This window comes from Equus asinus, chromosome 5, assembly GCF_041296235.1.
Source record: "Equus asinus isolate D_3611 breed Donkey chromosome 5, EquAss-T2T_v2, whole genome shotgun sequence".
Classification (NCBI taxonomy): domain Eukaryota; kingdom Metazoa; phylum Chordata; class Mammalia; order Perissodactyla; family Equidae; genus Equus; species Equus asinus.
Window position 1 is genome coordinate 68,581,276 of NC_091794.1, and position 24,381 is coordinate 68,605,656.

Consider the following 24,381-nt stretch of genomic DNA (forward strand, 5'->3'; position numbering starts at 1 on the left):
GCTTCAAACTCTCCAAGTGAGAGCACACAGGGGAAAAAAGCCATAAGAAAAGAAACAAAGGCTCAGTGACCTTGAGAAAATACAAAATAGTCTAATATTCATGTAGTTAGAGACCCAAAAAGGGTGGTGGGTGGAGGGAGAAAAATTGTTTAAAGAAATAATTGCCAAAATTTTTCCAAGAATCTCAACAGGATAAACACACACAAAAGAAAAAACCACCAAGGCACATCATAGCCAGATTGCTGAACACTGTCAATAAGGAGAAAATCTTAAAAGCAGCTGGGGAAAAAGACACATCACATACAAAAGAGAAAAAAATTACCGTGACAATTTTTTTTTCTTTTTTTCTTTTTTTGAGGAAGATTAGCCCTGAGCTAACTACTGCCAATCCTCCTCTTTTTTCTGGAGAAGGCTGGCGCTGAGCTAACATCCATGCCCATTTTCCTCTACTTTCTATGTGGGACACCTGCCATAGCATGGCGTGCCATGTGGTGCCATGTCCACACCTGGGATCTGAACTGGCGAACCCCGGGCCACAGAGAAGCAGAATGTGCAAACTTAACGGCTGTGCCACTGGGCCAGCCCCTAGAGTGACTATTGATTGAATTCTCATCAGAAACGTGCAGGACAGAAGATGATGGAACATCTTCAATGTGCTAAAGGAAAAAACATTGTCAAACTAAATGTTTGTATCCAGAAAAATATCCTCCATAAATGGAGAGCAATGAGACTTTCGGTTTCTGATCTGACATGTAAAGACCTTGGAAGTCGTCACTCCCATTTCACAGCAAGAAAAAAGCTGAACAGGGGCCAACCATGTGGCCAAGTGGTTAAGTTCCCACGCTCCACTTCAGCAGCCCAGGGTTTCACTGGTTCAGATCCTGCGCGCGGACATGGCACTGCTCATCAGGCCATGCTGAGGTGGCATCCCACATAGCAGAACCAGAAGGACCTATAGCTAGAATATACAACTACGTACTGGGGGCGCTTTGGGGAGAAAGAAAAAACAGGAGGGGGAAGGAAGATTGGCAACAGATGTTAGCTCAGGTGCCAATCTTTAAAAAAAAGAAGAAAGAAACAAAAAAAGCTGAACAGAATGAAAATCAACAACTCCCCTTAGCCTGATGAGAGATCTGAGGTCACAGGGCAAGCCACCATCCTGAAAATTGGAGAGACAGGTGACTACAAAGAATCACAGCTTTCTGGGGGAAACAGTCCAGGAGCAGAAGCCCGCTGCTGGAGCCCATATGACTTACCACTACGTCGACCGGGCTACTGTGTAATAACAGGATTACAGTCAGAAGCACTGCAAGGCTCAGACCCTATTTAAGAAGGAGTCTCTTAGGAAAGCTGAGACAATGCAGCAGACAAAAATAAAGTCATCAGAAGGAAGTTTAGACTCTGACATCCACAGCTATAGCAAACAGTAAACACAGCCTAACTCCTGGCGGGATAAACACTAAACCTCACACGAAAGGCCAATTTCCCTCATTTCCTTTCACTTGATACATCATGTCTGGCTATCAACAAAAAATTAGAAGACACATGAACAGGCAAAAACACAGTCTGCAGAGAGAAAGCAAACATCAGAACCAGGCTCAGATATGGCAAAGGGTATGGACTCATCAGACCTGGAAATTAAAAATACCTACAATTAAAACGCTAAGGGCTCTAACGGAGAAAGTGGACAATATGCAAAACAAGCCAAAGATGACAGAATATGTCACCAGCAGATCTGAGTGATGAGAAATGTTAGAGGAAGTTCTTCAGGCTGAGGGCAAATGACACCAGATGGAAAGTGCGATCGACACGATGAAAGAACAACAGTGGAAATGGGAAACGTACGGGTGAGTATAAAACGCTTTCTTCTCATTTTAGACAATTACCTTTAAGAGAACACTGATTCTTAAAAAATAATAACAGTGTATTGTGGAGTTTATAACATATGCAGAGGTAAAATGTATGATGAGTATTGAAAAATAAGGGAAGTGAGAAATGAGAATGTATTGCCGTCAGCTTCTTACATTACATGTGAAGGAATTCAATCTTATTTGAAGGTGGGCTGTGCTAAGTTGAAGACGCATACTATAAATTCTAAAGCAATTACTAAATAAATAAAACAAAACGTTATTGTTAATAAACCAACAGAAAAGAAAATGTAACACTAGAAATTATGCAATTAATCCAAGAGGAATTAGGAAAAAAGGATCAAAGAGACCAATCATGGGTGGGACAAACAGAAAACAAATAACAAGATGGTAACCTTAAGCACAACCATATTGATAAGTACTTCAAATGTAAATGGTAAAAATATACCCATACTCAAAAAGAAAATAACTGAAATCACTAACATACTTCATGAAATCATATATCCATTGAATGTCAAAGTCACACTGATCTAAATTTAGGATAGTGTTCACCAAATTCGTCCCATTTTTCAGGGCTAGTTCTGGAAGGTGCTGCACCAAGATTTAGGAGGGCTAATGGAGATGGGAACTAACCATAGGTCAGCTGTGGGTCTCTCCATGTGAGTTCTGCCCAAGAACAAGGGGACCGAGATACTCATCAAACGTGGAATAAATGACCCACCACAGAAACAAAGATGGGAGCAACCATATCTATGTTCTTTCTTGTATTTTATGTATATATATATTGACCAATTCTTTCTTTCTTTTTCTCTTTCCCTTACTCTTAATATTTCATATGAGTATTGGTGGTAGTTGCTTTTCTACTTAATTTTTGGGTTATAGAATTCCAAGGTGGAATTGGCTCAGCTATGCTAGTTAGTGGGGCTTTATTGTCTCCTAGTTTTTGAAAAAAATGAGAGGATCTTGCGTTAGGAAGAAATATATGGCGTTACGTAGAATCATGATTCCGTTATTGGTGGAAGTTAAATATGGCTAAAAGGATGAGAGTGGATCTGGGTTGCTAAAGGGGAATTAAGCTGATTGCCTTTTGCTGTCGGCTCCCTTTCAAGTTTTCGTGCTCAGGTCTGCATCACAACAGGCTAGACTTCTGCAAACACTGCCCAAATCTCCTTGAGGGCTGGCTTCCCGTCTGTCTACCCAGCGGGAGGCATTAGCAGCAGACTGGAGAGCAGGGGTAGAAACGGGTAAAGAGGATAGGTGGCGGAAGGTCATTGCTCTTGTGTTTCTCCTTCTCGCGTTCTCGGCAGAGACCGGCGGCTGTGTGCTGCGGCTGCCTCAGCGGCCCGGGGGCGACTGCCGGTGACTGCCAGGGGTTGGGGGCCTCCGTGGTGTCAGGGGGCGGGGCAGTCGCGGCCGGGGCAGCAGGAGCGGTAGCTGCCGCCCGCCACTCACTCAGGGCGCTCCTAGGCTCTGCTCACACCACCTCCTTCCTTTCGTGCCTCCAGCTCTATGGGTGGTAGCAGCTTCCCGCGGTTACTGATCTCTGGGATTATTTACCATCCCCTTTTGGCTTCCTTTGCCTTCAAATGCTTTTAGAACTAGGTGCCTGGAGTAAGCCGCTCCACCTTCTTCCCCATTTGAAATCACTAGTGTGGTTTTGATTTCCCTGACTAGACTGACGGATGGAGGAAACGTGAGAGATTGAAGCAGAGTTAAGCTCCTTCTAAAAAGTTCCCGAATCTCTCCCAAGCTGGATAGACCAACTGGGAGGTACTGAGCACACCCATCTCTTTGGCCACGCCTCCTCTCCTCCAGCCTCCCCCCTCAGGTCTCTGAGTGTGCTCACAGGTGACACACGCTAGCATTCAAAATGTTAAAACTGGGGTGCATTTATTAGGTATTGAGATGGTTAATGTGACCTTAAATGTGCCTTATACTCCTAATATTTTAGAGCATTGGTTTCCGCCCTGTGGATCACAGTGAGGTGCTATAGATCTTTTTTTGAAAGGGATCCATAAATCCACTTGGGCACAAGAATTTGTATGCTGATAAAATTGTCTAGTGTCTCAAAGTATTACCGTTCTTTTTACATAAGTTTATGAGATACTCTTAGGATTAGTAAAACACAAATGAATTTATGCATTAATGAATACATTACTACTTTTAGAATTGCAGTTTTAAAAATCAACATAAACTAATAACACTGTTTTTCTTATTATGACAAGGAGTAGATCCGCAAATTCTTTTCTGTTTCAAAGGGGGCACTTTTACCTGAAAGGGTTGGAAACCACAAAACCGGAGCTCTGACTTTCAAGCCTGGCACAGTGGCACACTCAAGTCTGAAGGTCTGAAGCCTGCAGTGTCTGGAAGCTCACTTTCCTGGCCCTGGCTTTGATTAACAAGATTTTACTCATTTAAACTATAGTATTACTAAGTAACTCAGATTTAATGTACTTAGGTCATTTGGGAATTCCACAACAAATGGGCTTTTGTTGGCAAGATAATTAATTTTATGAAAAGCGTATTTTTTGTTTCCTTCTCAAAAGGAAATTTTAATTCTACCCTAAGAACCCAGGTAGAAATCTTTGAGAATAGCAGTGACATATGACTCTAAGATGAGCTAAGAGATACTCCCTGGTGTTTATTCTACTGTCAATACAAGTGCTACCATTTTATGATGTTAAATTAACTAACACGGTTATTTCTGTTATAAAAACGACTAGTGACAATGCCTTGTGGTTGAAAAAGGGGGAATTAATGTTTCTTGGTGGCCTACAAAGCGTGAGATGCCAAACCAGGCCGTACACACACAGAGACAATTTTGTTTAACAGAGGCTCCAAAAGTGCAATAATTTGGTCATGGCTAGACGGCGAATAGCTAGCAGAGGCAAGATTTAAATGCTTGGTTGAAAGCTAGATTTGACACAGAGTGCCTGGGTTTGATCCCAGTTCCGCCAATAATTATCTGTGTGACCTCGATGTAACCACCATCTCTAGCGTCAGTTTCCTCATCCGTAAGATGGGAACAGTGATCCTGCCTCAGTCATAGGGTGGTTTGAGAATTAAATGTGCTAAGGCGTGTAATGTACATAGCATCATATCTAACGCTATGGGACACAAACACTCTAAATGCCAGCTCCTACTATTTTTTTAATACCTCATTTTCCTTAAAGTGAGAATTGGTACAATTGATGTTTTGACCTAATTCCGTCACTAACAACTAAGTTTTGCTACTTTCAGAAGTCACTTTGAATCTCTCACCTTCATTTTTTTCATCCGTGAAATGGAGATAATAATTCTTTCCCAGTCTCTTTGGCAGGTTGTTATAAAAGAATTAAGTGAGATTAAGAAGGCAAAAATGCTCTGCACATAAATGTTCATTGTTTGATACATATATGTATATATTTTGAGAGCTTCGCTTTCCTTGGAGTTCATCTGTTTTGAGATTAAGATGTTGCCTCGTTTAAAGTTTTGACTTATTTACACGTCTCCTTATTATAACTCTAAGTGTCTCCAGGAAAGGGTGTGAAGCTCTGTTTGAAACTCACTGCCGGTTGCAGTATTTCCTCCTTCTCTCAGAGAAACGCTCAATTTAGCAGCAGAGCAGACCGGACACTTTCTCACCATTTGTTTCTCCTGAGAAAGGAAGGGACAGCAGCTCAGAGTCTTGAGCTGACGTGGAGGATGTCTCTTGCTGTCTTCAACTTGACCTTGTCTCATTTGACAGGAGAGGCTGATTCATGCTGTGGGATCAATTCTTTCAGTGAGAAGCCACTGGTCAGATGCTTCATTACATCTGGTGATTTTCCAGGCACCTCAAATCCTTTATGGAAAGAGGTAGATCATGGAAGTAAATATAAAGAGACAAAAATAGCAACTTTCCTTTCAACTGGATACAAGTTATTCAGCATAGCCAAGATTAACTGAATTTATGGGAGTTATCCCACTATACTATCTTTTAAATGATTAATATACAGCCAGAGGATATGTTCCTCTCGCAAAGGCATGTTGCATAACCTGGTACTCTTAGAATTTGAAATCTCTCTGTTCGGGTTCTCATCCTTTTTCACGCAGGCAGTCACCACAGTCTCTTAAATGCACCCTCTCAAGTTGCCTATCCTCTTTACAATCCAGTGTCCACTTTGTTGCCAGAGGGACATTTTTCAGATATAGATCGGAGCCTGTTACTCTTTCAATTTCTCCCCATTACCTACAGGACAAAATGCACGCTTCTGCATGACAGGGCTCACAAGAAGCATTAGCCTCCCACTTCTCCTTCAACATGCCTTGCTTGGCGTGGCACTTAAGATCTTCACAGTCCATCTCCGTCAGCTCTTACATTTTCCTCTTCCTCCACCCTCTTCCACCTTTACAACTTCCCAGCCATCCAGGAAGTCTTGATGCTCTCCAAAGAAATTTTAAACTTCCATGCTTTTTTTCATTTTTTTCTCTCTCCTCTACCTGGCATGGTATCCGTCTTTCCAGAATCAGCTTCTTTGCGCTGTGTTCTTTTTGAAGACTTACTTGCCCCCGCCCACCAAGGCAGGTTCAGCTCCCCTTCCTCTTTCACAGCACCCGGGCTCGTGCATCTCTAGGTTTTCGCTTGAGTATTAGCTCGCAATGTTTGTGCATGTCTGCCTCTCCCCCAGACTGTGAGTTCCTTGAGTGTAGAGACTGCCTGTGTTATTTTATTGTTTGAGTCATTAGTGCCAAATATATCTCCTGGCACAGAGCGTTAGTGGATTGTAATGGTTCAACACTTAAACTATGGGTTCAGACAGACCTGGGTGGGAAGTCCGTCATTACGTGTAATCTTGGGAAAATCACCTAATTCCTCTTGATTTTAGCTATTTTATCTGTAAAATGCAGACAATAAAAAAATACCTATCTCACAAGAATGTTGTAAAACAAACGAGCTAATATATGTAAAGCTTTTAGAACAGCGCCTGGCGCGGCAACTCTGTGCTCTCTGTTAGCTATTATTATTTATCGTTCTTATTATGATTGCTACCTCTTACAATTGTTGCAGAGATTACAAAAGATTGCTCATACGTAGGAAGTGTTTAGCATAGTAACTGGTAGATTACATGTTCGATACAGATTAGATGTTTTTATAATTATTACTTTTATTATTAAAGATTGTTGAAGAGATGAATCTCCTGTTTTCTTGTCTGTTCCCCGTCAGACATGATCCCTGGAAGTTACGCCAGCTCCGAAATTCGGTATGTCCTAATTTTATCACAATATTTCCCCTAAAACCAGCTCATGTGTGAATGCTTGGTGGAGCGGCCACGTCAGTATTTTCTTCTTCCTTCTCTCCCTCCCTTCCTGCCCCCTTTCCTCCTTCCTTTCTCCTTCTCTCCTTCCTTTTCTGCTTTCCTCCCTAACTATCCTATTTCAGTCAAGTTTCTCTTGATGTTCTGGGCTACAGCCTCTGAAATTACTTTAAATTCTGCCTCTCCTTTTCCTAGACATGATCGTTCACTGATTCCCATGATTTTAGTCTTTGAAACACGTCTAGGGTGCATACATTTCTATCTCCTTCCCCACTGCCACTTCTTTGTGGAGGTTTGTGTCACCTGTCCCCTGGATCACTTCCTGTTCTTCTGTAGCTCCTCCGAAGCAGGGACTCAGCATCACCACAGTGCAAGTCACATAGTCAGCAAGGGGTCAAAGCTTTCACTGCCGAGGAGGCACACAGGAAGGTAAAAGAGTGAAGCCACCCAGGGAGCGAGGGGACCATGACATATTGGAGAGGTCACATGTTGTCTACAAGGAAGAGTCACTGTGTAGGAAAGTGCCTGCTCATTGCTTCCATGTGGGGGTGCTGCTGTTGCTGGACCTTCTGGTATTTCAGGAGAAACTGCTCATCTGTCCATGGAATCTAGTTCAAATTTAAAAATCCCCACTCTTTGGGCTAAACAAGCCTGCTGGTCAGATCTGACGCACAGGTAGAGAGGTTATGATGTCTGAGAAGGTGCTCAAGAAACGTTTATGAGCACAAATGAATCTGGACTCATTCCCCCTCGAAGCCTTTGCCCAATCTCTTCCAGCCTGCTGGATTTTCCCCTTTTATGTAATCCCACCGTCAAGGTCGCGTATATGTTTCTCTTCTTGCATAAGTTTCCCGCCAGTTCCTCATACCAATTGAGAACCTAGTCAGTTCTAAGCATGGAAGGTGAATTGGCAATAGGAAACATGCTCCCTAAAACAGTTGATGAGATAATAGACAAAGCCAGGGAGTTTATGGTTATGGCAAATAGAAACGATAAGGCTCCAACTATTTTGAAAAACCTAATTTTTTTCTCTTTGGTACCATTGCACTTGGAGGATGATTTTAAGTTAAATTGTATGCCAATAATTGAGCTATAAGTATTTCACTTTTCATTTAGTGTCTAGCTAGATTGTGGGTTCCTCAATGGCAAGGAACTTGCATTGAAGATGATTTGCATTCAGTGCTCCTGTAGATCAGCAGAGGGTCAGGTATATAAGTGACAGCAAATAATTACCTGCAGGTTGGTAGTTGGCTAGTTATTAGATTTTGTTAGACAGGAAGTCATATTAATGCAAAATTCATGTAACAATCTTGCAATCTTGAAGTGTAGGACTGAGGCCCTTGCTTTGCCCAGGGATCCACTGATTAGAGGGCACTGTTGACTCTCTTGAATGGTTGTACTCATAAGCTCTACAATCTTCAGTTTCTTTAAAGTGAAGTAAGATAGAAAAGACATTTGGAAGAAAGTTATATGTATAGGCCTCCTAAATTTTTATGATTTTCTTCTAGTCTTTTGCTATGATCTTGCTCGCTACTAATTTGAGAATAGTGTCTTTTACCGAGTTGACTTCAAATAGTTGTTACACAGCATTCATCTGTATTTTCATATAAACAACAAATCTTTTAAGAAAAATTTATATTTTGTTAATTTACATAATATTTAATTAAATTTTATAATTCTTTCAGATGTACAACTAGAATAAAGACTATGAGAACAAATATAATTGACTTTTTTATTTTTGGTGAGGAAGATTGTTGCTGAGCTAACATCTGTGCCAATCTTCTCTATTTTGTATGTGGGATGCCACCACAGTATGGCCTGATGAGCAGTGTATACATCTGCGTCTGGGACCTGAATCCGCAAACCCCAGGATGCTGAAGTGGAGTGTGTGCATTTAACCACTACCCCTCGGGGCTGGCCCCTATAACTGACTTTTGATCAGCCTATCACTGAACTCATAGGGAGATAAATTCCTGGCATGCTAGAGACCACTCTACTAGCATTGGGTGTGCTCTGTGCCATGGGCACGACACTACTTTTTACGAAATAAAAGAAAGCTATTGATTCTATCAGATCAGTTCAGTGAAGTTTCAGTTAAGTCGACTCTGCTACTGATTGGATTCAGGTAGCATTTATTGGGTTCTTTGCAATAATAATTTCTCACCCATCTATATACTCAGTGGCACTTCCAAGGTGCATTTACTTATATTATCATACTCTCATGGCATCCCTATGAGAAGACATTTTTCCCTTTTGACAGGTGAGGAATATAGTTTTCAGACAGGTTAAAGTGACTTGCCTGAGTTTACACAGCTTGAAAATCACAAGAGTGGCTAACCCAAGTCCAGGACTCTTCCTGCTCCCTAGTGCTACGTCTGCAAACCAGGCAAAAAGAACTCCAAAGACCCTTTCAGTTCTCACGTGTCCTGCTTCTGTGATATATTCACAGTATCCTGTATACATCATCTGTTCTACTGCCAAGAGCTAGCTATCCCTTTATAGCTCTGCGGCCACTGGCTCGACATGGAGGAGAGAAGGAGATTAAGTCAAGGGGCCAATTAGTTTCAGATTGGTTGGGTAAATGTTTCACAACATCTTTGAGTTTTGTCCCTCTCTCCTTTGATGAATGGCTCTTGCTTCTTTTTGACAGATTAATCTTGAGTGCTGGGTATTTTTCTCTCATCACGTTAGCTGCCAGTTTTCCAGGCTCTCCCCCCAGGACTGAGATGAGGTGAGAGGTAAGTTGTTTGTAAGTATGACTTGACTGAGCAACGCAACCAGGCTGAACGTTCAGAAAGCCCTTCTGTACTTGGAGTCTGCTTTCATGTCTTGGAAATCCTGATTTATTTCAGGACAGGGAAAATCCGAGCCGGCTTGCAGAGTGGAAATTAAAATCTTAAAACTATGTATGAAAATCAAATATTCCAAATGGCCTGGTTTAAACATCACCCCGCATCGTTGATCAAATGTAAAAGTTCTTGAAAAGAAGCAGGGGGATTTATGAGCAGGTATAGGACTGGGGAAAGCTTGGCGAATATTTATGGGTAACTTCAAGGAATTCCACTGACTGTATTTTAGTCTGCTTTTGTACCCTCAAGTTTCTGCTTTGGAGATTTCAAGCCTACTAATGCTTATGGATTGAAAAATATTTTGATTTGGCTGTATTCTGCTAACTTCTGAATTTGGGGGGAGTGGGAGAGAGACTATATATATTTGTTTGGACACATTTATCATATGGTACATAAGTGTGTATGCGTATGTTTTTATTCCTTTAGATTTACGTCTATGACTTTCTTGAGGACGACACCTTTGCTTTAAGTATCTCTGTGCCCCAGACCTAATATAGCCTCTGGGAAATACGAGGCAGCCCATAAATGCTCCCATGATTCACATTGTTCAGTTACCCTTTGTCGAGCACCTCCTTATGTTGGGTCCTGTGCTAGCTGCTGAAGTAGGTATAGAGACAGTTGGAGAGAGTGGGAATCTTCAGAATGAACTGTACTATGAAACTTAAAGGCATATAATTTAAAAAGGCAAACCATAAAAACAGCTAGCCTTACAAGTTAATTCCTTTTATGCAACCTTCAGTAACGAGCCCTGTGGGTCACAATTGTTGATCATTTTATGTACATATCTCAAGTGTATCAGAAAGAGGCAAGGAAGCCAGCCTGTTTTATTCTCCTTTCGGCTGGTAAAGAATGAGATTTACACATACAACACTGGCCATCGGGTGGGTTGGTGATGGCAAACACTCTCAACAAATTCCAAGACATGGTTTTAGGTATTTCCATGTAAATTATCTTATTTAATTCCCCCAGTGTTTATAGAACTGGCATTATTACTTATATGTTTTTGAAAGCTATTTTTCTTCCTAGATCGTTCTTCCATTTTCAAGCTATTCAGCACTCGTCTTTCAGGAGCCAACTCCAATGACAGCCCCATCGTGATTCCCTTTCCTCTAATCCCAGCCAGATCCATAGGCTCCTTCGTTTCTGCTTCCGTAAGGCTTCGTGTAGTCCTGCAGCAGGGCACTCAAGCAATTGTATGGCAAAGAAAGTGCTTTCTGCTTGTTGAACTCGGAGCTCCTCAGAGTAGCTCGCCACCACTTCCCATCACAGAAATGGCTCTTCTACCCATCCAAGTCACTCAACTTGAAACTCAGGAGCTTTTCTTGACACCTTCTCTACCTCTCCATTCCACATCCAAAGAGTCACCAAATCTTCACATTTTACCCCTGAATAATTTGAGACTTCCAGCTCCTCTCACCCACACTGTCATCGCTCTAGCTGTCATCAAACTCATGTCTCTTCCAACTATGGTGACAGCCTCCTAACTAGTCTCATTGCTCCCACTCCTGTGAGTCATGTCATTTCCCTTTTAAAAACTGTTCAGTCAATTCCCATAGCAGCTAAAATAAAACCCAGAGACCTTAACATCGCACACAGGCTCCTGTGGGGTCTGCCTCTTCCCCACCTCTCCAGTCCTGTCTTACACCTTCGCTCACTGCTCTCCAAATAGTTTGGCCCCTTCTCTGCCAAATACTTTTCCACCTCATGCTGTTCTCTCTGCCTCAAATGCCCTTTCTGTCACTCTTTGCCAAGCTAACGCCAGCTCAATTTAGTTCAAATGTTGTTTTCACAGAATGGGTTTACTGAGCCCGTGGGATCCTCTTCAGAGGAGTGTATTCTTTTTCTTTACAGCTTCCATCAGAACTTGTATGTATGTATGTATGCATGTATGCATGTCTGCATGTATGTGTTTGCTTAATGTCTGTCTCCTCCACTGGAATGCAAGACTTTTGGGAGAAAAGATATATCCATTTTTTTCACTATTATCTATCCAGCACTAAGTTAGTGCCTGAGTGTACAGTGGGAATTAACTAAATATTTATAAAAATTTAAATAAATGAATGGATAAAAACTAAAATCTTCAAATGTGACTATCACACCAGTACTATTGAATGAGCCCCTTACTTCTGTTAGTATGTTTCTTCTCAGTCAAGGTAACTGAAGTATGTTTTTTTAATTTCCATTGGATGTAGATTTCCTTTGACCCACCTTCCCCTCACCAAACAGCATTTGGAAGATGCTAATCGCCCCATTTGTGAGAAGCACGCACCTGAAATTGTCCTGTCGCCTGCCCATGCACCTGTGGGTGGCCCCTCCCTGCACTCACCCACACCCTACACCCCAGGGGAGGATGGGTCTCTTCACTGTGATGAGGGGGCTGTTCGGCAAGCCGTTGTAGCCCCGTTTCGTAATGAGGAGACTGAGGCAAGTAAGGGATGAAGTGGCCTGGCTGAGCTGGAGCTCGGTCCCCAGGCTGCCCGTCATAAAGACGGATGAAGCAGGCAGGGAGGGTGGGGAGGAAGTCAAACCACATGCTGGTCCAGGCTGGCAGCAAGGCTTACTGCAGGTAACCACGCTTACCTCCTGCACTGGGTGTGAAGTGCCCTGGTGTTCTGAGGAGGGAGCCCAAACACAGCCAACTTGGTGCCAAAAAAGAAATTCTCACTCAGAATATTTCCCAGACAGCATTTTTATTTGAAAGAAACCCAGCCAAATGAAAGCACACACAGTGTTTTCTTCTCCTGTGTCTCCTTGCCGGTGAGTATGTATATTTTTTCTTTTATATTCCTGACCACCCTGACATTATAGTTTTCATTTCGAGGAGATTTTAAAATAATTTCCCTGTAACTCATTCATCTTCCTGTCCTGTAGTAGAGTGGATTTTCACATTTTCCAGCCAGTCCTAACGTAGCAGAAATAATCAGAGGTACTGCTGTGCCTTTGGGTGCTGGCGGAGAGGGCAGAGTCGGAGCAGGTGGGCTGGGCGAATAAAACACAGCTGGGAAACTGGAAACTGGCGAGAAAGCTCCCAAGTTGTCCTATGCTGGGGCCTGGTCATGCTGTCCTGTGACAACTAGCCAGGCTTTTCCTTCCGGCCCGTTTCCTTCCTGGGCTGGAGATGTTGGAACTTCCTTGCTCCCTGGTGCAGTCCCCCTTTGCCCACGCTGAGCACCACCTCCCGTGTGTAGGACAGGGCTGTCACCCAGCCCCTTCCTGCTTCTTGCCTCGCTTGCTGCTGCTCTGGTTAGGCTTCTGACAAAAACAGCATCTAATTTACAAAGGTGTGTCCTCCCCATCTCCACCATTGTTTGCTCCCTTCTGCAAATAACCCAGGGGAGAGCTCCTTCTGAAGACAAACAGAGCATCCTTCTTTGGTCCTAAAGAATCTGGGAGAATTTATTCAGCTTGTTTTCTGTTTCTTTCATTGTTCCAAGAATGAGTTCATGCAGTCCACCTGTGTCTTGGGTTCCAGATCATCTTCCTGAAGGTTCTCTCTGAAAATATCATTCAAACTACTTCTGTGGTTTCCCTCAGAAAATGGAGAGGGAAATGCTATTTCCTTTGACTTCAATGGCCTTCCCTAGGGTTTTGCTGTCATTATCCATTCCTCTAGGCTCTATTCTAATTCCACCTTCTCCACCATAGAGCCTTCTCTGAGGATATTAGGGGTAAAAGCCCATGCTCTAGCACTGGGATTTCTAGTTTTGAATCGTGAATTATTCACTTGCTAGCTGTGCAACATAGAAATATTTGCTTAATTTATGTCTCAGTTGCCGTATCTGTAAAATGAGAATAATATTAATGTATATATATTATTGTATATATATATGAATAATATAATGTATATATATTAAAGTAGTTAGAATATTTAAGTGCTCAATATCATCCTCTCCGCATAATCAAGCTGGTTTTGACTTCCATAATAATTCTTAGAACTTTCATTCACTCCTTATATAAATATTTTCCAAGGTTTCTATGTGCTAGGCAATCTGCTAGGCGCTGAGAAGAAGGCGCTCACAGCCTAGGATGCTGTATCTACGGCATTGTATGATAGCCTCCTGTCCTTGCTCTCAGGCTGTAAAAACTATGAAGCGAGAAACTTTCGTTCCTTTCTCAAGACCCCACAAGTAGTTTCTCAGTGAATGTACTCTGGATTGAGTTAAACTTTTCTATGGATTAAAGAAGTAGCAGAGAGACGGGCCCTGAAGGATCTGTACTTTACCATTTGATCATCCCCGATCTCAGAAGATATGTGCTTAATGCCCTCACTTACTTGTGAATAGAGTCATATGCCCTTTAAAGATAGCATTTGATAACACGTGAAACTCACAGTTCATATAAGAGGATAATGTACCAATCACGCAACCACCACCACCATCACGGCCATAGCTATCACCACCATGACTACCATGTACACTGCCACTGTCACTGCCATCACGACTATTGCTAACACCATCTTTGCCACCATCACCATCATGTATGCTACCACCATTGTCACCACCAGTATTACCACCTCCATCTCTATCACCACAACTATCACCATATATGTACTATCATCACCATCACTACTATCATTGTCACCACCACCATGGCCACCTCTATCACCACAGTTCCACCAGCATCATCACCAAGAACATATCTACAATAATATTAACAGGGATTGCTGATTTTCAAGATTACCCAATAACCTTATGAGGTAGGAATTATTTTTGTCTGCCTTTGATGGATGAGAAAAGTGAATTTCAAATGCCATCAATTGCTTAATTTGTACGTTTTTCTATTTTAGAAATAAAATGATACAATGATTTTGTGGGGTATATTCTCTTTGTCCCTCTAGATTCACTTTTCAGGCTTCTCCTCATCTGCTCGGTACCCCAAGAGGCTGACCTCAATAGACTGTCTCACCTAGGTTCCTTTATCCTCTAGCATTCAGCTGAGTTCAGCCAATGGAAGACATTAGCAGAAGACTGGAAGGCGGGAGGAGAGAAAGATTGGAACATTTATTCGCATCCCATACTACAGATTTGTTGAGACTGTTCTTTTAGGACAGCTTTCTCCGACAGGTACAGTTCTCTCCTGGTTCCAGAAACTTCTCCCTTCTCTTTCTTCTTCTGACCTGGGAATAGTAACAGCTCACAGATGTTGCTAGACATCAGGTACTTTTTCATCTCTTCTTGCTTCCCTTAACCCTGCTCATGCATCTGAGAGTAGTCCTGTGGTAAATACTTTTCAATTATCTCTTTAAGTAGGCCACCTGTTTCCTGCCTAGACCCTGAATGATGCAATATATATATATATATAACATACGATACAAAATACAATACGCAATTCCTAAAGACAGGAACGAAGGAAGAAAGAAGAAAAAGAAGGAAGGAAAGAAGGAAAGAAGGATGAAAGGAAGGGAAGAAGGGAAATAAACTCAGATTTCTCCACCAAAATAAAATCACTATTATAATCTTAGTGTGTTTAACTTCAGTTTTTGTTTTCTGTGAAATTGTTATGCAGTTGCTACTGTGGTATACGTTTTTAGGCTTCCTACTTTTTTTACTTTCTTAAGTTGTCCAATCATGTTTCAACATTGCTTGGTCTTCATGACCATTATTTTTAATGACCATTTATTTTAATGACTGGATAATTTTCTGTTGAGAGTTCTTTTAATTTTTTTTTGGTACAAATGATGCTTTTTCCATATTTCAGTTGTACTTATGATACGTTCCCTGAAGTATGATTTTTGGGTCAAAGGAAATGAATATTTTTTGACTTTCAATCTTATTCTCAAATTTCAAGTCAAATCATTTTATTTTAGAAGTTACTATAGTCTCATTCTTTAAAGGGGAGATTTAAAACGTTTATGGTTATTTCCATAATCGTTTTGTCCCATATGGTTTTTGCTTTCTATGTATTTTTTTCTCACTGTTTTCTCCATCTTCTGTTTTCTAGATTCAGTGCTAAGCTTGCTTTTATGATTTGTAAGATAAACATTCTTGTTTTTGCTCCAATAGTGGCTTTCTTAAAGTTTTTTTTGTAATCTAAATGCATATTTAACTAATTATCAAAAGTAAAAGCATGTCTAAGTTTTGATATTTTGTGCACCATAGGTTTTTTAAACATTAATTTTGATTTTTTAAAATATTGCCTTACAATAATTTTTATCTTGATAAGTGGGTTCATTGGCATCCCCTTAAATTTTGCTCCCAAGTCAAGTGTCTCCCTTGCCTCACCATAATCCTGGCCTGAGGCTCATCTCTGATCATTGTGGCCCCTCCAGTCCTTAGCATGGGGTCAGCACCTGGAAGACATGGGTGCCTGCTGTTGGTTCGTTGATGTGATTTATTAGGCTACACCTTACACACGGAGCAGTTTGAAAGAGAGACTCTCAAGCTGATTGGCATGAATCACTTCCCAGTCCCTGGAAACAGACTTCCCCTGCCCTACACTGCCCGCTCTCTGGGTAAGTGAGTGTTTCTGAGCTGAAGGCTTTTGTAATAACACCTAGGAGCACTCTGACTGTTTTATTATGACTGCCTTCCCTACCCAAGTACTATCTAAATATTATGATGAGAAATAAAAGCAAAACAAAAATCCTGAAAGATGAAAAAGGAAGACCAGCAGTTCATTCTTTTTTTCTCCAGGATTAAACATTGAGCAAAATTATAAAACAATTATGGTTTCACTTAATTGGCTGCAGCTGTGCAAATAGCCCAGCCTGGTGCCCCCATCGCACCCCCTGGATATCTGTGTTTGTTTCACTTTTGCCCAAGGCAAGGTGTGCGTTGGAAGAATGAAGCCAGGCTCACTAGCGGAGAGGGGAAGGGGCCTATCCTTTCATGAAGCCGCACTGGAGCTTGAGCCCATGGGATTTGATTATGTTGGGGTTCCAATCTCCAGGACTCCCTCGGCAAGAGGAAAAGGGCCATCAGGTGTCAGAATAGACTAGTGAAGGTCAGAGCAATGGTCTGCTTTCTAGGCTTCATCTCGTATGTAGGGATGGGGATTCTATGTTTGTTGGTCAATGTGTATCAGATACTTTAAATTTGTTGTGATCTCATTTTATCCTTGGAAGTATGTGTGATTTTCCTCATTCTATAGATGAAGAGATAGCGGTTTAGAATGGTTTATGGCTGAAGGTTAAAAGGCTTTTTCTAACTAGTAGCATGGAATTTGGGATTCGGACCTTCATTGCTTGAAGCTAAGGTCCGTGGTCTTTCTATGACATCCTGCTCCATAACGAGTATTCTCTGCAGGGCTTCTCCTCACTTCCATCTCCTATCAACTTTCTAAACTTCCGACCTCCCCTCCACTCTCCTGCTCTCAACTGCCCGGTTCTCTTGTCCTATCCTCTGCCTCTCTCGGCAGTGGCCTCCCTTGTCTGAGATTCTTTCTTAGAGCCATGGAAGTTTAAGGCTTCCATGAATTTTACTGGTTTTTCTAATGTCCCTGGCACTCAAGAAGAGCTCTTGGTACATAAAAGGATGCCAAATAACTGTGTTAAATAAACACATTTTTTAAAAAACACGCACAAGGGCCTTGATTTTTTAAATTTTTTTAAATGAATTATTATATTGATATCATAAATTAATTTTTTTACTATAATTCTTGTTAGTATTTTTCTCAGATCCCGCTGTGATATATTACACTTAAGATTTACCAGTTGCATTTTAGTTAACAGAATCTTGGATCTTCAACTGTCACAGTGTTTATTAAAAAAAGACAACAAAAATGTGAAATAGAACTACCATATAATCTAGCAATTCCACTTATGGATATTTATCTAAAAGAAACCAAAATACTAACACTAGAAGATACCTGCACCTCATGATCATTGCAGCCTTGTTCATAATAACCAAGACATGGAAACCACCTAAGTGTCCCTTGACAGATGAGTGGATAATGAAAATGTGGTGTATATCTATACAATGGAATATTATTCAGCCATAAAGAGAAGAAAACCCTGCCATCTGTGACAACATGGATGGACCTTGAGGGCATGTGCTAAGTGAAAAAAGTCAGACAGAGAAAGACAAATACCATAAGACCTCACTTATATGTGGAATCTAAAAAACCCCTCAAAAAACAAATTAAAAAACAACTCATAGATACAGAGAACAGATTGGTGGTTACCAGAGTAGAGGTTGATGGTGGCTGAAAGGGGTGAAGGGGGTCAAAAGGTACAAACTTCCAGTTATAAAATAAATAAGTCCTGGGGATGTAATGTACAGCATGGTGACTATAGTTAATATTGTATCGTATATTTGAAATTTCCTAGGAGAGTATATCTTAAAAGTTATTATCATGGGCCAGCATGGTGGCACAGAGGTCAAGTTTGCACATTCCGCTTTGGCGGCCCAGGGTCCACCGGTTCGGATCCAGGGTGTGGACCTACGCACCGCTTGGCAAGCCATGCTGTGGCAGGTGTCCCACATAAAATAGAGGAAGATGGGCATGGATGTTAGCTCAGGGTCAGTCTTCCTCAGCAAAAAAGAGGAGAATTGGCAGTAGATGTTAGCTCAGGGCTAATCTTCCTCAAAAAAAAAAAAGTTCTTATCACAAGAAAAAAAGTTGTAACTATGGTGACAATTGTGGTGATCATTTCACAATATATACATGTATTGAATCATTATATTGTTACCTGAAACTAATGTAATATGTCAATGATATCTCAATTTTTAAAAAAGCCCCTCCATGATATGAGTGGGCAAGGGGAGCAGCCCCAGAGATAAAGGTGGTAAAGGTGCTCTTGCACTGGCAGAGGGCAGCGCTCACTCATAGGAACCGTGGAGCCTGGGAACTTGCACAGGAACCGCTGGACGCAGCTCTGGGAGGTCCCCATAAGCAAGCGGGCTTGCGGGAAAAGTGATAAAGAAGGGAACTTCTGCTTATTCTGAGAAAGAGTTTTCCAGCAGCTAGAGCTGCCCAAAGATGCAATGGGCCAACAGAGAGAGCAGTGCGCATGCTGTTTCAAAGTTATTTCGGGAGAGTCCACCTAGAGATCTGTTAGGGAGCCTAGCAAAGGGGTTTCTACTGCAAACTTCCAAGTCCCTAGCTTGTGGGTTCAAAGAATTGCCCTCCCCCCAAAGACAAACAAGAAAAGTAGATAAAGTGAGTAGAGAAAACTCTAAAAAGGACTGGTCCAGAATAAGCCAGGAAGATTAAAGCATGGAGATGTGTCCTCTCCATATGGGGCACTTAGCATCCGTGTGAGGTCAGGCACAAAGCACTGAGTCCAAAGGTCTGAATCAGAAGTTCTGGTTTCTTCATCAAACACTGACCAACTGTTTGACCTTAGACAAGTCCCTTGCCCTCTCTGAGCCTAAGCTTTCTCTTATTTTAAAAAAAGATGATTAAGACACCTGACAGATACCTCAGTTTCCTTTGAACTCTAAAATCATTGATTCTGTGGTAGTTGTGCTTATAATTAGGCAGAGTTTATACTCTCAGAGAGGGCAAATGTCAGCTTTGGAAGGAAATAACGTAAAACAGCCCCCTGCAAACTGCTTCCCCTCACACACACGCCAGAGCTGGGTCAGTGGCGGTGGCAGCTGTTAGTGTCTCTTCACGTCCAAGAGACCCCTTCAACTGTCGCTTGCATCCTCGGTCCTAGGGAAGTGCGTGTGGAAACGTGACTTGCAGGCTTTGAATCAAACCCAAAGGGATGTTTCAGGTTTGCTCTTGGCAAAGTCCTTGTTTCCCTGATCCCTGATGAAGGATTGGAAGGCCAAGAGAGGCCTCACATGGCTCTTCTTGGCTGTTGCCTCCCTCTTTAAACAATGGCTGGATGCGTTCTGTAGGAAGAAAAGGAAACATATGGATTGAATTTCCCCTGAGCGCACTGTGGCCTAGGAATGGCTTGGAGGCTGGGTGTGGGGGCAGGTAGAGAGGAAGGCTTTGGCACAGCACACTGGAGAACTTAGTCAAAGCTGGGTCTCATGAGAAGTGGTTGGGTGGGGGCAGGGGTCAACAACTAGCTGTGGCCAGGTGTGCTCTGCACAGGCCACAGTGGGACCGGCCTTTACGGGGGACCCTTGGAAATGGAGGAGTAAGTGGAGTGATGTTGTAATGGGAAACAGGGGGAAGATGTGGTCATGAAGCCAGGCAGAAGCATCCAAAATTTCTGGAGTCCTCAAGGGTCTGAATATCGAGGGGTCCTTGGGGTCCTTCCTGAGGAAGACAGGTCTGAATCTATGCTGTGCCTTGTGTAATGAGATTGAAAGTTTGGAATTTAATTAAGTTTAATCAGAACAGCATTAAGCAATGTGTATGAATCCTACATCTCTCGCCAAATTACTCAGGACTCATTACATGGAGAGTCACTGTGGGACTTTTCTCATTGGCATCGCAGATACATTTGCAGATGGCAACTTGGAGGGTAAGAAAGAGTGTTTGGATTGTCTGAGAGTTAGAAGTGCATCTTTGTGCCTTTGTACGTGTTGTACTTCCATTTACAAAGCCATCTCATCCTTCTCTGTCTTTGAGACCAGTCCTGCCTTCCCTGAGCACGCTGGCAAGACCGTGATCCCCCAGGACTGACAAGCCATGAAAAGCTCCCTGGCCATGTGTACATGAGGTCTGGGAATAATCTGTAGCTTTCAGGTGCATCCCTTATTCCAGACACCCATGAGCATGGTGTTGCTGCCTCTTGATTCTGAGCCAGAATGCTCATTTCTGTCCTATTGGTCCAGAGAGAAATCCTAAAAACTGAGCAGTTGGCTGTTGGCCTGACTCCATCCTGATACTCATCAGCCCCTTCCCCTGGGATACCTTGTGCCTGACTTCCATCACCTCCTTAGGATGAATCTTTTTAGTCTACGTGTGCAACCAAGAACAGTAAATGCCCTGAAGCCTGAATAACATGCTTTGCCTCATTTCTTTGTATCAGTTTCTCCCTGGTCTTGGACTGGATTAGACTGAATCTTGCCTATCTCCCTGGGACTTGGCTTGGAACCGCTAGTTCTAATGGGGCAAGGGCTGACTATGTTGGCCTCAGTCCTCTTCCCCAGATCCTAACTTTGTTTTGGTCTGGCTTTATCCCTTCTCAGTGATGGGAGCTCACAACATACCATGTCTTCAATTTAACTCATCATTTAAGACTTACCCTAATGTTACTTATCCTGAGAAGTCTCTTTCCTCATTCAGGAAAAATCAGCGGCTTCCTTTCACATGCTTCATACATCTATATTGCATTTATTATATTGTATTACAGTTACCTGTGAACTATTTCACAGGGCAGTGACTAGGCATGCTTTATAATTGAATGATTATAGTGATACAGCCTTATTTTCATTCCTTGTTATCTACAGAGTATGGTAAGACAAAGGAACTCAGTAAGTTTCTCGAGGGGATGAAATATTTAGTTCCATGCCCCATTCTTACAGACGAGAAAATTGCCCCTCAAAGAAGTTCAATGACTTAACTAGACCCTCGGTGAAATTTTTAGGGGAAAGACCATGCCTGACTTATCTTTGCACTTCCGATGTTCAGCACGGCATCGGGCACATGTTGGACAATCCATACACATATTGTATTGAGTTGAAAAACAATTTGGGAGACCACAAATCTAGTTAGTGGCAAGGCTAGGGCTGCACAGGTATCCTGACTTTTACAATCTTAGCCTATAGTCAGATTAAATCACAACCAAGATGCTCAAGGCATTACAAAAAAAAAAAAAAAAGTGATAAGACAACATCTCTTAAATTTTAGTCTTGGCAGACAGTTCTTATCTATTTTTCCTTTTTCCCGGATATCCCTCTTTATTGTCTTGTCCAAATCATGCAATGCTTAAAATATGTGGTTGGCTTAATACTGAGCAAACCATTTCCTTTCTTTTTGATAAATATCCCAGATTTTGAAAAACATCTTCAAGTACCAAGTCTACAATGAGATTTATTCAAGAGAGGACGTCTATAAAAAGTAAAGGTTTTTCACATCCCCTGGATGACTATTTCTGAAAATACTAGGCGCACACGGATGTTGAGAAACGTCTTAAGTGAGCAGACTGAAATACAATGGTTAGCACAACCAGAGGCACTCACAACTAGAATATACAACTATTTCGGGGAGGTGCCTTGGGGATAAGAAGAAGAAGAAAAAATACAATGGTTAGAGGTGCTGGAACTGCCAGGGGGCATCCAAAGGAACGAGTTAGTTTGCTATGTTTCCTCCTGTACACCAGAGGGCTCTGTGCAAATTATGGCTGCCTGTTTTCTCCTTGCAGATCAAAGGTCCAGTTAAGAGATCAGCAATGTTTTTCTGTCAAGGGCCAGTAAACATTTTAGCCTCTGCCAGCCATAAGATCTAGGTTGCAACTACTCAGCTCTGCCGTTGTAGTGTGAAAACAGCCATAGACTGTCTGTAAATGAATAAGCATGGTTGTTTTCCAATAAAACTTTATTTATGGACACTATTTCATGTATTGCAAAACAGCAATTGTTTTTTGATCTTTTAAAAACTATTTAAAAATATAAAAATAATTCTTTTCTAATTATTTTTTGAATTATTGATTGGCAAATTATTCTGTTTTGGTAGATCTATAACATATTTCTATTCAAAAACTATTTCGAAACATGTTTTCCTAAAAGACATATTTGTGACATTAAACATTAAAAAATTTTCTTTACAATGATTATCTAAATATTAAAGATATAATCTAAACATTAACAGAATAGTAATTCTTAGTACATAGTTATGCACTTTAATCAGTTTTTTAACTTTTATTTTTTAAATTTTTTATTGAGATAACATTGGTTTATACCATTATATAAATTTCAGATATACATCATTATGTTTCGACTTCTGTGTAGACTGCATTGTGTTCACCACCAAAAGTCTAGTTGACATTTGTCACCATACAAATATACTCATTTACCCTTTTGCCCTCCACCCAACCCCCTTCCCCTGTGGGAACCACCAATCTATTCTCTGAATCTATGTGCTTGTTTTTGTGGTGGTTTCATCTTCCACATGTGAGTGAAATCATACGGGATTTGTTTTTCTCTGTCTGACTTGTTTCGCTTAGCATAATACCTTCAAGGTCCATCCATGTTGCAAATGGCAAAATGGGATCATTTTTTATGGCTGAGAAGTATTCCATCACATATATATGCACCCCATCTTCTTTAACCATTCATGCATCATTGGGCACTTAGGTTGCTTCCAAGTCTTGGCTATTATGAATAATGCTGCAATGAACATAGGAGTGCATATATCTTTTCAAATTAGTGGTTTTGTGTTCTTGGACGAATATTCAGATATGGAATAGCTGAGTTATATGGTATATCTTTTTAATTTTTGAGGAATATCCATTTTGTTTCCATAGTGTCTGCACCATTTTACATCTACCGGCAGTGTATGAGGGTTCTTTTTTCTCCACATCCTCTCCAACACTTCTTATTTCTTGTCTATTTAATAATAGCCATTCTGATGGGCATTAGGTGATATCTCATTGTGGTTTTGATTTGTAGTTTCCCTAGTAATTAGTGAGGTTAAACATCTTTGAATCTGTATATCTGTTGGCCATCTGTATACCGTCTTTGGAAAAGTGTCTCTTTGGATCTTCTGCCCATTTTTTAAATCAGGTTTTTTGTTGTTGTTGTTGAATTCTATGAGTTCTTTATATATTTTGGATATTCTCCTCTTATTAGGTATGATTGGCAAATATCTTTTCCCAATTAGTAGGTTGTCTTTTCATTTTGTGGATGGTTTCTTTTGCCAGGCAGAAGCTTTTAGTTTGATGTAGTCCCATTTTTTTATTTTTTCTATTGTTTCCCTTGCCTGAATAAACAGATTCAAAAAGATACTGCTAAGACTGATGTCAAAGAGCATACTGCATGTAGTTTCAGGTCCTAAATTTGAGTCTTTAATTCATTTTGAGTCAATTTTTGTCTATGGTGTAAGATAACAGTCTACTTTCTTTCTTTTCCATGTGGCTGTCCAGTTTTCCCAACACCATTTATTGAAGAGATTTTCCTTTCTCCATTGTATGTTCTTGGCTCCTCTGTCAAAAATTAGCTGCCCATAGATGTGTGGGTTGATTTCTGGGCTCTCAATTCTGTTTCATTGATCTGTCTGTCTGTTTTTCTGCTAGTACCATGCTGTTTTGATTACTATAGCTTTGTAGTACACTTTGAAATCAGGAAGTGTGATGCTTCCAGCTTTGTTCTTTTTTTCTCAGGATTGCTTTGGCTATTTGGGGTCTTTTGTTGTTCCACATAAAATTTAGCATTCTTTGTTCTATTTCCATGAAAAATGTCATTAGGATTCTGATTGGGATTGCCTTGAATCTGTAGATGGCTTTAGATAATACGAACATTTCAACTGTTAATTAACTATGTTAATTATTCTAATCCATGAGCACAGAGTATCTTTCCATTTCTTTGTGTCTTTTCAGTTTCT

At 41.2% G+C, this 24,381-nt stretch overlaps 1 long non-coding RNA gene across 2 annotated transcripts; it reads left to right on the forward strand.

Moving 5' to 3' along the window:
- The first annotated feature begins 1,004 nt into the window (after nt 1-1,004).
- LOC123285523 (uncharacterized) lies at nt 1,005-21,844 on the forward strand. Of its 2 annotated transcripts, XR_011503373.1 has the most exons (4): nt 1,005-1,847; nt 7,007-7,090; nt 9,795-9,882; nt 14,920-21,844. It is a non-coding gene; the product is annotated as an uncharacterized lncRNA (long non-coding RNA). The 2 variants fall into 2 exon arrangements; XR_006527267.2 differs by having other exon boundaries at nt 1,009-1,847; nt 9,795-21,844.
- Nucleotides 21,845-24,381: the final 2,537 nt, after the last annotated feature.